The sequence below is a fragment of the Uranotaenia lowii genome, chromosome 3 (genome assembly GCF_029784155.1).
Source record: "Uranotaenia lowii strain MFRU-FL chromosome 3, ASM2978415v1, whole genome shotgun sequence".
Classification (NCBI taxonomy): domain Eukaryota; kingdom Metazoa; phylum Arthropoda; class Insecta; order Diptera; family Culicidae; genus Uranotaenia; species Uranotaenia lowii.
Window position 1 is genome coordinate 20514879 of NC_073693.1, and position 16192 is coordinate 20531070.

Sequence of the window (16192 nt, forward strand, 5' to 3'; positions counted from 1 at the left end):
ACGAACACAGTAAGTGCAACACAATTTGATGACACAGCACATCCGAAACGAAGCTGTGCTGTGTCTATGTTGATCTACTTTTGTTGCGTGTCGGCCGCAACGCCCGCAACACAGCACAGTATGCGACACAGTTGACGACACAGTGTTTTCGTGTGCCGGTCCCTATACGATTATCATTGTTGCTCCTGCCAGCTAGCTTTTTTTTTCAATTCGTCGCCTACTTGCTAGCAGCCGAACTGGATAATTTTTTTTCTTTTGCTTTTGCTCAACACAATGTGAGTGAAGAGCTTCGCCATTGAAAATACGGAGAAATGCTGTCCAGTCAAGTGCGACGGGTGAAAAAACAGCCTTGCTCATAACAACACTGTGTTACGTGCTGAGCACAACTGTGTTATCCTCGACACGACACAACTGGGAACTGTGTCGTGTTGATTTGATGCAACACAACACAATTGAAGTGCTGTGCCAAGCCAAAGTGTCGCACACAAAAATTTATGTGTCAGCACTCCAGGATTTGTGTAGCACGATATGTACTGTGTTGTGTTTGTGTTTTTGTCGGTCTCTGGTTATTTTTTAATAATTATTGGGAAAAAAATTTGATGAGAAGGTACTTGCAAGACACGCCGACAGAAATACATTTGATTTTTTTACAAAAAAAAAAAATCGAAAAATGTGCAAACAGCTCTCACATAAGAGCAGACGTTTCAGAAGTGCATTTTTCATGAATGAAATACAACTCTTAAATAAATCTATGAAAAATCTAAATCATTTTAAATCTTCTTCCAGTACAAAAAACAACTCAAACAATCCGCTGATTCCAGAAAAAAAACCATCAAATTTGTTACTTTGGTTAACAGAAAACAGGATAAAATTCCAGTTTTTTACCTTTTTTCCTAACTACTAAACGTCAAACATTTAACTGGGCATCGCGGATCAAATGATTTTTTTTGAAAGGAATCTTTCGATTGCTTTGATTCAACAAAATAAAACTTTATACAGCTTTGAAGAAGGCGTTACTTTGAACCGGAACGGCTAAAAGATGTAAACACACTGTTTATTCCATCTGATCCAGTCAGAGATGGCAGTTGGTTTTCAAAAGCATCAGTAGATAGCGAAGAAATAAATTCGGAAGAAATAAATTTTTCCAAGACACCATTAGAATGACGAAAATTTTTGTTTGTTTGTCTGTTGTTGAATTAAAGAGACTTTAAACTTAAAGTCTATTCGACGCTTCCGAAATTTTTTAACAATATGTAGCTCAGCTAAGATTGCATAAATCAAGGCGAAAACAGATACTGTAGCTGTATACACAAATTTAGGACCGCGAAGAAACCTAAGCCCAAAAACATCTAAATTTGGCATTCTCTATCTTTGAAACGACTGGACTAAATTCTACAAATTATGTATCTTTCAGTTATCGAAAGTGTTGTACACAATTGTGTAGAATGAAATTTGTTGATAAAATGTATTATGCTTCTAAGTGAAGCGAACTCGACTCAAGCGAAAAACAAAATATCTCGAATTTGGTCCGCAATGTGTTAATTTATGCATAAGAATCAAGTTTAATAATTGAAAAACACTATTTGAACATCATATGAATCGAAGAATATCATCGGTTAAACTGGTTAAACTGTTTCATTACATTACTGATTGCTTTGATACTCTTATTATTTTACCAAGATTGAATAAGAATTTAGTTATCTTTTTTTTTTTTAAAGGGACAATTCAGTTCAGTTAAAAGATATTTTTTTCATAAATCAGAACGGTCTCTGAAAATCATTACAAATCCTGAAAAATCAGGACAATTGGCACCCGCACTCGATTAAAGAATTAAACACAGAAAATAATAAAAGGTAAAATTACCGAGAAAGAATGGTGCACGCTAGTGAAATAAAAAAAAAGGTAACTATACCTCTTCGAGGTGAAACTCACCTTATAGCGAAGTAAAGTTTAACCTGAATCGAACTGGAAAAAAACTACAGTTCACCGAGAAAAAGGGAAATCTTACCTCGTAGCGAAGTGAAGTTTACCCGAATCGAGCTGAATAAAAAGGTACAGTTCACCTAGAAAAAGGTAAATTCAAAAAAGATACCTTCTAGTAAAGTTTACTGGGTAGCGCGGTGAATTTTACCTTAATTGAGCTGGAAAAAGATGAAATTTCCCTAGAAGAATGCTACAATTTTGCTCATAGAAACTCGAAAACGAAAAATTTACTATTTTCTAGGTGAAACCAAAAAAAATGGTATGATTCAACTTTTTCGTAAGTGAATGAAAAAAGTAAAAATTAACTTTTTTTTCTAGATGAATGGAAAAAAGGTAAAATTTACCTCGAAAGATGGGTGGAAAAAATTTGCCCCTGCTGCTCTGAAAATTTTACCTTTTTTTTTTATTTTCCATGAAACACTGCAAAGCAATCAAATGTAAAATTAGACTAGTGATCTGAATCAAAGGTGCCAGATGGTTTTGTCAAAAACCAGAACACCGCGATGCAAAAAATTTGGATTTTTCATAACATTACTGAATTGATGGAAATAACATGTAGCTTGCATAAACAAAGGCGAAATACAGATTTTCAAAACGCTTCAAATTGTGCGACGTAAGCCAGCAGAACCTTGGCTGGCCTGTAGTATATCAAAAACCTTTATTAAGATATCATCTTACCAAAGATTGTTGTCAGTTAAACTATTTCTTTACAGATTTGTTTGATGTTCTAATCATTTAACTATGTGTTCAGTTATGATTTAGATATTTTTGAAAATCAGGACAAATTAGGTTATTTCGCCAATTTAGGGTTTCGCCAGCTGGACGTTTAAAATTTGGAAAAAAATATAGAATATATAGAACAATATAGAATTCTTTATCTAATACCAAAATAACTTTCTAAACTTTGTAAACATATTATAATTAGAATTGAGTCGTAAGAGTACTTTTCAAAGCTTACACAAAATGTATGTAGGACTAATTTATAACGAAATGTTAGTTTCAACCGTAAGTTAATAGCCGAATTCATTCAACTATGAATTTGATTTTATAAATGAAGAAAAATGTATCCAGCATTCAAATTAAGATAGTAAATAACAATTGAATAAAAAAATGAAGAATACCGAAAAATTATTGTCATTTTGATTTTTTTTGTACGGAATTTTTAGAATCCGAGATGATTCATCCCTAAAAAATCTTTTGCAATTTGTTTCCTCCATTAAATAGCTTATTTATTTGGAATTGCTGACAAGATAATGCTCAACGTGCAGAAATTACTGCCTACACAAAGGCGCTTTTTTGAATGAGAATTTGAAGCATAATTTGACAGTAGGGGAGAGTGGTGATACTTGATCCCCTTTTCTTATTTTCACCATATGTTTTTGGAAAAATTTAGCAACTCGCCGTCTTTGACATTTTTTATCAGCTTGTAACTTCAAGTTTCTATGCTCCAAAAATTAGAACGATACTTGAACCCGTAGATAAACTAGAAGCATTTTCGTGGGAGTAAAAAAATTGCGTTATTTTTTGAAGTTAGGGGAGACTTGATCCTTTATTCAGGAAGCCCTAATCCATGGAAAAAATCAAACAAAACCCCAAGATATAATGTTATTTGACTATTTTGGTCATGTTTGTTCTCATTTCATAATCTATAATTGTCAGAAAAAGAATTCTATAGCTTATTCTCATCCCTTATGACAATGCATACTTACGGGCGCAATTTTTTTTATAAACAAGAGAAAATCAATTATTTTAGCCATTTTCTTCAGATAATTGATGGATGAATATTAGCTATTGGATAAGTATTAGTAATCTCGTAATCAGCAATGACCACGATCCATTGAGAAGAAGAATATACCGGGATCATTTGTACCCAAAATCAACATTTTAGAAAACTTTTTCTGAAAAAAGTTGGGAGTTTTCTATCGCTTTTAAAATATTGTTTTTTGAAGTTCATTTTACACTCGAAAGATTGATGTATTGAAACAAATATTTCTGTTATAATATTTCCATGTAAGGAACATTTTAAAATGATGAAAAAAGATCTTCAAGTCACATTTTGTGAAATTTTTCAAACAAAGTTCAATAACCCAAAAACTTATTTTGTTAAAATTTTTTGAGCTTCAACCATTGCTGTTCTGTTCCATTTGGCACATTTTTCTAGAACATTTGATCATTGTACGACATTCCAGTTTGGAGATATAGCTAAGGAATCAAGTATCCCCAGGGATCAAGTATCCTCATTCTCCCCTATATATTCAGCCGTATTTTTATAGTGACCTGAAGGTTATTCTTATCGATTTCTTCTGTGTTGTTCAGATTATTTTCTTTTTTTATATATAAAATAACAAATCATAAACAAACGAATTTATTAGAAAATAATTTTACATCAAAGGTTTGAAGCTTATAGTCAAGTGCAACCCAGTATTGATAAATCGCAATCTATGCGGACTGTTTCAAAATCACGATTGAGAGAAGATTACTGAGAAATGTTGATAAAATAGGATAAAAAATTTAGGCTGATGATTCATCAATTACTGGACATGGTTAGGGTAATAAAATTTCCCGGGTTAATAAAAAAATTGATTTTATTCTTATAATCGGAACTACGTACAGTACAGATTAAGAAACAGTACTGTGATAATTGGAAGCTGCAATAATTTTAAAAAGGGAGTAAAAACCGATTAGTTTTTATTTTTATATATTTTTTTTAGCTTAGATACAAGTTTTCCGAATTCAGTACCTGGAAGATTTTCTCATCAGAATTTTTAAAAAATGAAATGATATTGTACTTACTAGTTCAAAATAAGGAGTTTCAATGTAGCATGAAAAATCAGAAATAAAAGAATTCGTTTTTGAATCTCAAATCAAATTATACATCCAGAAATAAAAATAATAAAAATATTTACAATTTATTATTTTTTGTGTCATTTTGTCTTTTTTGAGATCCTAGGAAATTTAACTCAGAAGGTTTTCAGAAGATAGAATTCCTGAGATGGATCAATTTGGTTCCAATTTTGAGATTCTAGTCATGGATTCGGAGTTCAGATTCTGAGTTTTTTCTTCGTATGATCAAAATTCGAAATCGAGTTAACTTTTGTTCGGTTTCGACCGAGACATATTAAACATTTAGTAAAATGAATTTAGGAAAAGTGTTGAGAATTAGAAGTCTATTATAGCTATAGACTTCTATTATAGCTCCAATTTTCGGGTAGCATTCTATTCTAATTTTACAATTTAGGGAAAAATGACCCTGGTTGAAAAATTCTGTGTTTTGACAAAAAATATTTTGAAATTCTGTGATTTGACCCCGAATTTCTTTGACGGATTTCTGTGATGGTGTTTTCAAAAATTTCATTGAAATCACATCTCAAACATCCACAATTTTTGCAATTTTTACAATTTTCTTCAAAAAAAATCAAATCTCTAATGAGAAACATTTTTAAGATTTAGTAGTCTAAATCTTTCGTCAAAAGTAACCTTTCAAATTTATAACTCTGAAAATGTGTACAAAATTTAAAAAAAAAACTGGGAAATCTGTGAAAAATTTCAAAATTTTGAGAACTGTGACACAAATTCTGTGACGAAAATTTGCTTAAAGTTCTGTGAAATTTTATATTTTTCAGTGATTTTTGGCAACCTCGCCTGGTTGTTACATTTAATTTAACTGATTTATTTTTACAACGCAATTGGATAGTTCCACACACCAAAAGCTAGAATTCTAAAAAAAAGATAAGTTTTGAAAAGAAAACAAAAAGCTTTCTCCAAAGTTATTGTTCGAAGAGTTTTTGCCCACCGGAACGAACAAATAATCCCACCGTTTGCAACTGCTACAGGAAGTAAGGTGGAGAAAATCTCCGGAAAATCACTCACTTGTTTCCAGCGTTCGGGAGGGTTCTTTGGAACGTAGATTGAAGACCGTCGACCGAAGATAAGTACACTTGATGATGGATGGAAGGCCTCTCTTTTGCTTCTGCCTAGCAGAACGCAAACAAACGGATCAGTTCAAAAAACGTTAACTTTAACAACTATTATTTGTTAGTGGCACCATTGGCAATCGCTCTCCTTTTTTAAGGTTTGAGTAACAAACAGGACGTCATCATCGTGGCTTTCGTTATACTTAATTGTACAACCACGAAAACGACAACAACGACAACTATTGACTGTTGTTGCTTTATCTTGTTAGGTTTCTGCTTAAAAGGTGGCACTTGTGGTGATGCTAGGTTTCTAGGAAAACCGAACCGATTAAGGATTGGATTCCAGGCTGCAGGCACACGACGACACACTGTTTAACACTTATTACTTAGTAAAGGGGTACTAGAACTATTGTAGAAAGGCAACTTGGCACGGTATTGGATCGAAAGTTGGAAACGTAAAACAACAACATAACTAACAACTGTCTGTCTGTCTGAAGACTTGTAACTTCGGCACTTGGCAGCCGTACAACAACTGATTCCAGGATTGGCTGTCCCGACACGGCACACCAGAACTCTTGGCACCTTTCAGACTTCTATTCTATGTTCTGGAATCGACCGACCGATCGACCGAAGTCCCCGAGATAGAAAAAAAAACGAAAGCACGAGAGGTTATGTTTCCTCTTTTTTTGCCGTTCGTCAGGATCCAGGGATAAATTAGAATGTCCTTTCGGGACAACGGTTAGGCCTAGAATGACAACGGTCTAGGGATGCTGACGAAGGGTTCACGTTTTCCCGATCCGTTTGGTCTATTTACTTGTAGGAGCCGCCAGAGCCAGTGGCATTGCCTACACACAGGCGCACTCATTCCTCGCAGCACCACACAAACGGGAATGCCACCGAAGGCGAGTTGTTGTTTGAAGGAGACAGAGAGGGAGAGACTAGAGAGATCCCGTCTAAAATGGGCACCAACACTAGCAAAGAACCACCTTCACCAAAGCAAAACGCTATCCGAGAATAGTTGATAATGAGATTCCTCCCAACAGTAATCCATGTGATCCTTTTAGTACATCCAATTGTCTGTGGTGTTTCCCGAATTTCCCCCATGCAGTTGGGTTCAAAATACGCACATCACCACCCAAGCATTCCAAAAGCCGTTTTTCTATATCAAACGAAATTGCACCATACAAACACATGTGGGCATACAGTTTATAAGAGAAGGAAAAAAAAATCGGTGGAATTCCTGAAAAAGTTACCCTCGACAGACCACATTTTTCACGGTTCCATCCCTAGAAGCCATGGGCAGAAGAGTCCCAAAAAAGGGAAAAGACTGAACGAAACACCACAGACAGAACAAGACAAACGCACACACAAGTCAATTTATCATCCCCCTAATCAGAAGGAAGCAGCACCCTGCTTCTGTATTTTCATTTGTCTGTCTGTTTGTCCACCCGTTCGTTCGGTTGTTCGCTTTTCCTTTCTGGGGGTGAAAAACACTCACCACACCACCCCACGATGACGACGAAGACGACGAAGACGATTATCGGAAATGGAAAACCGTGAATCGCATTAGTAACTCACTCATTTGTTCACTCATTTCCCCACCTACTCAGTCCGTTGCTGTTGTCTACTTGCAGGCGATTTCTTAAAATAGAGATCCTCCTCGGGTTCTTGTCACCTAAAGCATACCCAAACGTGATGTGATGTGACGGACGGCATACTGGCGGATAGATGCGCGGTGTAATGTGGTGGGTGGAAGTTTTCCTATTCCCCTCACTTTACCACCTCGTGCGTGTGTATGTTGTGTGACATGGCATAAACCAAACCTAACAGTCATCTTCGATACATCCTATACATGCTGCTGACAACAAACCCACAGAAGCCTACTGTTTTACAAAGTATGTGGGTTCCTCTGTTTCCATTTCTTTGAAAGAACCTAGGGCTGCCTCTGGGTGGATTTTTTTTATTTGTGCGAAATCATCAAACAACACATAAACAGAACAATTCTTGGCTAGGAGTCTGTTTTGATTTATGTGGTTTTTGTTAAGTTTGTTCTTTACATCCTTGAGCTGTCATTCATAGTTTGAAAGAAAGTATGATGTACCGTAAAGCGGGGTAACTTTGACCAACAAGAAATTTTTCCACATAATCATCAATAACATCATCAAGTCTGAAGCTAAAATATCTCAAAAAAAAATTCTAAGTTTAGAAACCTATAAGTTGAGTTTCAAATTGGGAAAAACTTGGTTTGTTTTAGAAAATTTCAAATGTGAGTAAAAATTTTATTTCAAAATCTTGAAGTATCTATTTTTCGAAGGCTCGCATACAAACACCCTTCCCAATGAAATCTAAGCGTTTAGAAACAAACAGGTTGATTCATGTGAGAGTTCAACTTTATTTCTTAGTAAATGTATAGTTTTACTGTCGTTTTTGTTACAGTTTGAGATAAATTTTTGTATTTAAAAAATAGGGATACTTTCCAAGAGTAAACCAGTGTAGGGAAACATGCTAGAAACCCTATCAAGTGGTAAAGATTGAAGGAAAAAATAAAATTTTATTAGTAATATTAAAAAATATAGCCACTTAATTTATGCAGTCTCATTGTCTATCTTTCGTTTTTTTGTTTTTTTTTTAGAAAAAAACGAACACAAACACATACAGGATCTCAATGAAACATGATGTTTCCTCGAAGAGATTCCTTTTTTCTTAACTCTAAGCGTACATCTTTCGAGGATATGATGGCTACCATCTTACAAATGCTTAAACCAACAACCCACTGAAAGTGTACTATGTATGCCGTGACCGGGATTTGATCTCACACTCCCTGGCTTAGAAGAATTGAAAGCTATCCTCTACGCCAAGGGTGGCGGTTAATTGTCGTTTGGCCTTAACACATTCAAGGCCACGATGCTGTTTTATTTGGAACGCGAAGAAATCCAAATCAAAAAACGCCTAAATTCAGCATTTTTATATCTCAGAATTCACTGGACCAAAAGTTACAAATTTAGTATCTTTGAGCCACCGAAAGCGTTGTGTTCGATTTTGTAGACCCAGCAAATTAAAAAATAGATCATAAATGATAACTTATGTCGTTTATAATGGCGTTGGGAATCGTAATTAAAACTGCATAGTGAAAAGATCGTATAATATGTCCTCTGAAGCCAGTTTGAATCGGATATGATAGAAAGTGCGCCATGTTTGTAAATTTTTAAATTTGATTTTATTTTGCTCCCGCGCGGGCTTCAACTGAGAAAATCATCGTCTTATTCTCTCTGCAACCAACAGTGCATCCAGATGGCTGAAAATCAGATGGAAATTGAGTAATACCTATTGGTCAATGAGAGAACTGGAAAAAAATGTCGTTGACAACGATTTGAAGGCTATGAGAGCAAAATCTTGCACTCTCTTGCATTCTTCCGATAGGTACGAATAGGGTGTCGGATAACGCACAATTTGTGTAGTTTTCGTTGCTTTAGAAAGAAATGAAACTTTCACACGATAATTCTATAAAGTATATGGAACGTATATCAAAACAGCATAAGAATATAGCTAATATGATTAATTTTATATCATTTGAGATTGTTCCGAATTGTCTGAGCAATCGATAAACTAGCATTTGTAAATATAATGTAGATGTTGTGTATCCTTTTTGTTCAAGAAAACTCGTTAAAACTATCAAAATAGAGACTGGTCAATGTTACCCCAAAGCAGGGGTGCCAGGTGGTTTTAACAAAAATCAGGACACTGCGATGAAAAAATCAGGATTTATCAGGTCATCACTAAATTGATGAAAATATCATGCAGCTCTGCTTAAATTGCATAACTAAAGGCGAAATACAGGTGTTGAAGACGCCTTAAATTATGCAACTGAATCTAGAAGAACGTTGGATTGCCTGAAGTTAATATCGAAAAACAATATTTAAATATCATTTGAACCAAATATTATCATCGGTTAAACTATTTTATTAAAGATATGTTTGATTTTCTCACCATTGAACAATAAATTTAGTTATAGTTTAGATATTTTTTAAAAATCAGGACAAATCAGGACAAGGGTCTTTTGTTAAAAATCAGGACAAATCAAGCGTTTTTTATAAATCAGGACGGCCTCTCAAAAATCAGGACAAATCCTGAAAAATCAGGACACCTGACACCCCTGCCCCAAAGTATCAAATTCTAAACAGAGACGAAATAATCAAAAAATATCGAAAAAGGTGATCAATCTCACTCCGGAATACGGTTATAAAAAAAATCGAGATTTTCGTCTTTCTAGAACAGGGGCCCCAGGTGGTTATGTCACAAATCAGGACACCGCGAAGAAAAAATAAAGATGTTTCAGGACACCTCTGAATTCATGGAAAAAATATGCAGTTCTGCTAATATTGCATAAATAAAGGCGAAATATATGTGCTGTAAACGCCTTAATTCATGCAACAGATGTGAGCAGCAGATTTTAACTATTTTTTTTACAGATTTGTTCGAAACTCTCATAGTTTGATTACAAATTCGATTTTAATTGAGATGTTTCTATGAAAATCAGGCCAATTCAGGACATTTTAAAGACACATTTTCAAAAAATCAGGACAATTCGAGAGTTTTTGAAAAATCAGGACAGTTTCTCAAAAATTAGGACAAATCCTGATATTTTAATGGAAAACTTGTTACAAAAACCCGAATAATGCTTTTTTAAGAATTTTTCAACCAATTTAATCATTGAGAATCAGTTTATAGTGGCCAAGGGTTACATAAATTGACGTTCAAAGTCAGCGTAGATTGATGAAAATTGCAGCAGAAATGCGTATGTTTTAAAACTTCTAATAACATTATTTCTGTTAATAAATTTTAGCAAAAATGTCAAGACTTATATGAAAAGATCTTGAAAAAGTGTTTTTTCAACATTTTGATAAAATTCATAAACAATCATTGCCTAGATCTTAGGAAATGTAATTGGTTCCGCTCAAGATCAGATTTCGACTAGTTCCGCTCAAGATCATTTACCCTAGATTTGTTTTGTGTAGGAGGGAAGATATTGAATTTCTTCGGCGTTTATACACTTTTTCCCCATTGTACACTGGGTCATATTTTTGTATATTTCTTTAAGTGTTTTTTTCAGATTTTTCCCATATTGTGGATTGTTCATGCAAATTTCTGTTATTTACTTCATTTTGTAGCTAAGCGGAAACCGCCATATTTGATTTCAAGATTGCGTTGGACAGCAAAATTCGAATTCTACTTACTAAGCCCTTTTACCCAATACCCACATTGCACAGTGGTGCAGAACATCAATCTAGCTGTACGAAATTAATAGCGCCCAGGGATGAAGAGATAGACATTTGATGTCTTCAGCAACATTGTTCAGTTTTACAAGGGGCATATTCTAGTATCAAAATTTTTGCCGAGGGGTCCACCGATAGCGAGATAAAAATGCTAACTTTTTTGTTTTTCATTTTAGGGCTTTGGTGTCTTCGACAAAGTTGTTTATCTGATCAAAATACATAAGTTTGTTGAATATGTCAAAGTCCTGTCACATGACCCTCAGGAGTTACAGTCAAAGTAAAAAAAATCTCTTGAAAAAACAGCTTTTTGAACCTGACACGTTGTAGATTGGATAAAATGATTCGCTGTCTTTGAAACAAAGTTGTAACAAGCCACGATCTACATTTGTCTCATACATTATGATGAGTTTAGAAGTTGCTGAAGCTCTATAGAAAGCATTTAGGGTATTTTATTGGCAATTTTGGAAGGCTCATCCATCGAAAAGTGCACATTTTCGCAACACCCCCTTTTTTGTGATTATTTTTGATGATAAGCGGAACCATTTCCATCTGGAATTAGCGCGGAAATCGCTGGAACTAGTAGAAATTTGAATGATTGAAAATACACATTTTAAGTAAAAATTACCTATTTTACTTATAGAAAAAACGTTAAAAAATTTAATTGATTAATAAAATGTTGCAGTTTTCTTTTATATATTTTGTTTTATTAAAAGGCATCTAATTTTAAGATTGGTAACTTGGATACAGTTACTTGGAACCAGTTATAGCAGTTATATTGTAATGGCAAAATTCTATAATTCAAATACTAATTTAGTGCTCTATCAAATTTAACAGATAAGTTCCATTCATTTTTTGGGGTTTAAATGATTTGAAAAATCGAATTTAAATATCTTTTAATAAAACAAAATATATAAAAGAAAACTGCAACACTTTATTAACACATTAAATGTTTTAACGTTTTTTCTATAAGTAAAATAGGTAATTTTTACTTAAAATGTGTATTTTCAATCATTCAAATCTTCACTAGTTCCACCGATTTCCGCGCTAATTTTAAATGGAAATGGTTCCGCTTATCATCAATAATAATCACAAAAAAGGGGGTGTTGCGAAAATGTGCACTTTTCGATGGATGAGCCTTCCAAAATTGCCAATAAAATACTCTAAATGCTTTCTATAGTGCTTCAGCAACTTCTAAACCCATCATAATGTATGAGACAAATGTAGATCGTGGCTTGTTACAACTTTGTTTCAAAGACAGCGAACCATTTTATCCAATCTACAACGTGTCAGGTTCAAAAAGCTGTTTTTTCAAGAGATTTTTTTTACTTTGACTGTAACTCCTGAGGGTCATGTGACAGGACTTTGACATATTCAACAAACTTATGTATTTTGATCAGATAAACAACTTTGTCGAAGACACCAAAGCCCTAAAATGAAAAACAAAAAAGTTAGCATTTTTATCTCGCTATCGGTGGACCCCTCGGCAAAAATTTTGATACTAGAATATGCCCCTTGTAAAACTGAACAATGTTGCTGAAGACATCAAATGTCTATCTCTTCATCCCTGGGCGCTATTAATTTCGTACAGCTAGATTGATGTTCTGCACCACTGTGCATTGTAGATGTTTCATGTGCTTTTCAGTCACTTCCAGCATATTAAAGTTGAGCGGAAGTCGCCATATTGAATTCCAAGATGGCGTCGGATAACGTATTTCAACGTTCATTCGTTCAGCCCCTTCACCTTTTTTTTACACAATTTGTGGGGGTTTCATGCCACCGGTCGTTTATTGGGCTTGGGCCTGCTAAAAAGCTTGCTCTTTACTCTAATAGATTTCCAAAAGAATGACAGCTAATCGTAGTGAAATTGGAGTGAAATTGGAGTGAACGCTATTGCTTTCTCAGTTTAACGCACGAGAAATCGTATACCGGGATTTCGAGCGCGCTCATCGCCCATTTCCAGTTCCAATTTGTTTCCTTTGAAAAAGACTGAAACCGCGATATTTGCGAAAATAGCCTTGGAAAAATCGCACATTTTTTTCATAACCATAACGACGATGATAATTAAATGAACAAACTTTTGAAAAACGATATTTGCAAAATTATCATTTGCAATGAAAAATACCCGAGAGAATATTTGCAGTGTATGTCCGGATGAATTCGCGAGATCGAGCCTGTTCTTCACGCAAAAATTCGCTTGCACTGTGGCCGGTCGATGTTTTGTACAGATTTTTTAAGTAACGTTTATATGAGTAAATTTGAACTTTTAGGTTTGTAGAGGAAAATTGAATATTTTGTACTGAAAAATCAACATCATTTTTGTTAATTTTGTGGAACCGAGCCTGTTGATGGTTTTTGTGCCAATTTATAAATTCTCCAAAGGAAATTTTCCGCTGAACAACTTTGTCCAAGCCATTCACTTTGTATCTTATTAGGCAAAAAAGTTATCAGCTGTTCACCAGGGGTGTGTATTTCAGCAATGATAAACAATAAATTCAATTGACATCACTGCTTGTGCCTCGCAAAGCATTGCATGAGAAGAAGTCATGAAATACCTCGCTAGGCATCCAGCAGTGATGTCAAATGAATTTATTGTTTATCAATTCCAAAAGACGTACCCCTGTTAAACAGCTAATAATTGTTTTGCCTTATAAGATTCAAAGTTAAGATCTTCCACAAAGTTGTTCAGCGGAGGATTTATAAATTGGCACAAAAACCATAAGCAGGCTCGGTGCCACAAAAGAAACAAAAATGAAGTTGATTTTTTAGTGCAAAATATTCAATTTTCCCACACAAACCTAAAAATTCAAATTTACTCATGTTAACGTTACTTAAAAATTTTGCATAAAATCATGGATGCGTTTTGAACCAAAACGAAACTTTTTAGACCCCAGGGTTTGAGAAATTCAAAAATGACCCCAAATCGACTCAGTCTAGTGTCTCAATGAGAAGCGGTTTTTCGCGCGAACCGAGAATTCGCTTCGCGCTCCCTGTGTCCTCGGCCAAAGTTATTTTTAGTTTGGCATATTTTTTGGTAATGAAATAAACATACAATCTGATGTCCATTTAATTGTTATTTTCATTTTTTAATCTCCACATCTGTCTGTTCCCAAAATTGGGTCGTGGGTCTAATGTATGACATTGGACTAACGTTTATCGTTTTTTATTTCACAAACCCTCTGGCAAATGGACAAATTCGTTTAGGATGCCCAAATTTCTTTGCGATAATTAGTATCTGATACACCTGAATCCAGGCCATCGCTTTTTTTGGCCTTAAACCGTTCATTTCGAAAGCTTCATCACCATACGAGGTGAAAGATACAAGGCGGGATAAACAATCCAACGCCATGGCTTGGAAACTAGGCATACATATATCACAGAATCCATACACTTCCGGAACGCTAGAAGGATTCGGAAGCTGAGCGTCGCGACGAATTGGCGCCATTTGCTTGGCTAGATGGCGCTGCTACCGCCTCCTTAGGCGGATTCAACCGTCCGCCCGGAGAAAATGCCAACCCAACGACCGGTAGCTGGAATATTTATGTAGGGTATTTAGGGGGCAAGACGTCTCTCAGTAGGTTTTCAAACATTTTTAGAAAAATCCCCATCGGATAGTGAAGTAATAAAATAAATCTGGTTCAATTGATTTTTCGCTTTCAAAATGTAAGTATCTACTATTTTCTAGGTTTTAAATTATATTCGCGTTCCAACTTACCTTCCCGAAAGTGACTGCAAATCAATCAGTTGTGGCCTCGTCTCCGATGTCTTCTTTCGATGTTGTTGAGTTGAACACAACAGCAATACAAAAGGAATAATTCGTTCGTTGATTTCTGGATGTTTTTTTTTATCTATATTCCCGGGCAAAGATTAACTTTCGTTGTTTGTTGTAAAATATTTGTCTACGTTTCGATTGTCGTTTGGCTTGCGATATTGTTGTTTGGTGCGTTTTTTTTCTTCTTTTCGAATAATTATTATCTTTTTTGCTACCTTAGCGAGTAGGTTGTCGTTTTTAGTTGTTGTTTTTGTGTATATGGATGGATATCTTTTATCGAATAAGGCTGTTCCTGGCTGACGATCAATTTTGATGCTTTTAACTTAGGTCAGCAGTGAATGGGACGATGCTAAGCTAGTTTCAACAGTTTGAGGTGGAGAATTTCTGCAAAAGAGAAGAATAGTTTTGTTCTGTTAGTATAATGAGTTGTGTCTTGGGGGTGGAGGAAACTCATGATAGCAATAGTTTGCTGGCTATAGGGATGACTTCTTTCTAATAATAAGGGGGAAATGCTACAAGTAAAATTCTCAAGTTCTCATTTGAATGCAAGTATTTGAAATTGTTTACAGATATGTACTTAGATATTTTTTTTTTGTTTCTTCTGTGGAGCCAAGCCTGCTAATGGTTTTTGTGCCATTTTATAAATTCTCTAAAGGAAATTTTCCGTTGAAAAACTTTGTCGAAGACCTTAACTTTTGGCATTGAAAAACAATAAATTCATTTGACATCACTACTGGGTGCCTAGCGATGCCCGGAATCACAGAAAAATCTGCAATATCACAGAATCTGTGACACAGAACACAGAATTTTGAAATTTTCACAGATTTCACAGAATTTTAGAATTTTGAATGGATTTCCAGAATTATAATTTTTTTGACCATGATAAAATTAAAATTTCTTATTTCGAATTACAAAATTATGATGAGGTTGGTTATGGTAATTGATTTTGCCCAACTGAAATGTGAAAAATACACAATTTATCATGAATTGTCTATGAAATTCAAGGAAATAGCATCACAGAAATCCATCATAGATTTTTTGGGTAGAATAACAGAAAGTCAGAATTTTTTTTCTTAAAAACACAAAAAAAATTTCGGCAACCTTGTCCATGGCTTCTTTGCATGCAATACTTAGGTCCAATCAGCTCGACGAGTTTTGACGAAATCTGTGAATTTGTGGGTGTTATTGTGAATTTTTGTACCCTTTGTTCTCGGCTAAACTGGACTGCACAATTAAGATGATTTTTATCTTAA

At 34.7% G+C, this 16192-nt stretch overlaps 1 protein-coding gene across 3 annotated transcripts in view; it reads right to left on the reverse strand.

Moving 5' to 3' along the window:
* LOC129751764 (talin-2) overlaps nucleotides 1-16192 on the reverse strand; it is a 198843-nt gene that overhangs the window by 104447 nt on the left and 78204 nt on the right. For 2 of the 3 annotated variants that reach the window (XM_055747459.1, XM_055747461.1), the window contains exon 2: nucleotides 14883-15323. The gene's annotated coding sequence lies outside the window, so the exon portion shown is untranslated. Of the gene's footprint in view, nucleotides 1-5853; nucleotides 6601-14882; nucleotides 15324-16192 lie in introns of those variants that run through there. The other variant, XM_055747462.1, reaches the window with a different exon arrangement.